Genomic DNA, 2285 nt, shown 5'->3' with positions numbered 1-2285 from the left:
ATCTTCCACACACACTTGTGTATGCATGGTCATATGAAATCATAATATATATATATATATATTGAATGCTAGCCTACATGTAAAGCGCATATGACTAACTGATTATTATGTATGGTCGCATAAAAGTATAGATTAAACGGTAAATATTTAAGCACCAAAAGAAGCACTAAAATATCTTATGCGTTAGTATAATTATACTGTACTAATAGCATAAAGTGTATGCTATCGTAAATCAATATGTGTGATAGCGCAACAATGAGATGTAAAATCAATACCACACTTTTAGTTTTAGCAGCTCCCCCCATAGAGGCATATGGGTGGAACATCTAACAATATTCATGAGAGGAGTAGGAAATAATAAAAGTACAGAGCACAACAATGTCTAATTCCTTCTCTCGATGCCTAGTGGTGATCGTAGGCAACGATCATATGCATTGATTGTCCTAAATTATGACGTCCCTCACTTCACTATAGTATGCTAAGATCGAACGTAATCGCTTCTATGATGAAAATATAAGTATCCCAATAATGGTTACTAAGATAGGCAAGAGGCACAAAGTATATTTCCAATCTAAATTAAATTGGGGGCAGAGTTGCGACTAATGTGCATAAATGCAATACACCTCATTGTATGCATGTTGAAGAAGACATCATACCTTAATAATTTATGATTCTAATAAAAATTTTAATGGGATAGACACCCAAACGTACATCTATTGTAAATACATAATGTCAGGTCCCTATAATACTACATCTATTGTAAATACATAATGTCAGGTCCCTATAATACTATTGTATTCCCTTATTATTATTGTCATTGTAGCCCCTTATTATTGTTGTGCCTATGTTGTCCCCATATTGCTATAATTGTGCCCCATAGAAGTCCATTATTGTTATTGTTGTTCCATTACATTATTATTGTTATGTTGGCTATGATTATATTATAACCTCTTAAACTCCTATATATAGAAAGTATGTCATGTCATTTGTATCATCCAAGAACTGTTCACTTGTTTAATGTAAAGGAGGTTTCTCCCTCGAAAAGTATGATTTGTAAGTCATCGATCTATATTTTCTTGTATTTTTTTAGTTGGTTGCATAACATTTGATATTGGAGCTTTGGATTCTAGGGTTTCGCTGCTTCAAATAGATCATCATGGAATTTTCTCTATAACATTTTTCTATGAAGTTTCAAAAGCTAAAATTAAAACCCATTTGAAAAAAATTGTGGTAAACCTACAGTGTGAATTTCACATCTTGTATCACTATATTTTTGGAGATATGATCCAAGGAATTGATGGTTTTTGTAGGCTCCCAAATTATATCTCAAATAGGCAATCTCGGGAACATCATCATAACTTTCTCTTTGAGTATCAAATTAAAATTTCATAAAAATGTACAAAAATAATATGAACTTTGGTTTTCTTTGTATCATTTCCATGTTCGAAGGTCAAAACAGAGACATGTGGCACATTGTACAAGTTTTCTCTATCGAACCAATATGTAATCTGGTCATCGTGGGATCTTTGGAGTACCTCTTTCGTAGAGACTCCAATCTTGATCAAACTTTTGGGGTTGGGAAGAGGACTCAGAGGGATATTGTAGGATGAAATTCAAGACCTTGGAGATTTGACATTACAGAGATAAAATAGATTCAATATCGATCTTCTAAACGGAAAAAAAATGATGTGTGGTATTTTTGAAATTTTGCATAAGTTTGGTTTGAATTTTTTTTTTTAAGGACTTCAAAGGGCATAGTGAACCATAATTATCATTAATTGATGTCACGAAGAAAGAAAATGGAAACTCCTAGTACGTAACCCCAATTCTCTATCGTGACTTGTGAATAAGAGAAAGAAATGCAACATCATATACCAAATTTCACTCTCACAAAAAGTAACGGAAGCTAAGATGGATGGTTTAAATAAAGGTGTGGAAGCTAATATGGATGCTTTAAAAGTAAACACCGAAGAATTGAAGAAAGCGATGGAAGGTTGGAAAGGCGGTTTGTGAAAGTTCTTATAAGAAATTCTTCCTAATGGCAAAACACTAATATAGGAAACTCATGTTCAGAAGAAAAAAAAAATTAGTCATGATTTCATAGACTCTGATATTGGATTGAAGACCCACCATGTTCCAAGTATCAATATGAGGAAGTTTGATGGCAAGGATCTCGTAACATGGACACTACATATAGAGCAATATTTCAATCTCCATAATGTACAAAACAAACAAAAGGTATGCATTATTAATTTATATTTGGAACCCAATCAGTTTGTATGGTA

Source organism: Pinus tabuliformis, chromosome X (genome assembly GCF_031772625.1).
Source record: "Pinus tabuliformis cultivar Carrire ecotype Pingquan chromosome X, CPIR1, whole genome shotgun sequence".
NCBI lineage: Eukaryota > Viridiplantae > Streptophyta > Pinopsida > Pinales > Pinaceae > Pinus > Pinus tabuliformis.
The sequence above is the reverse complement of the archived record's forward strand: the minus strand, read 5'-3'. Positions refer to the sequence as shown.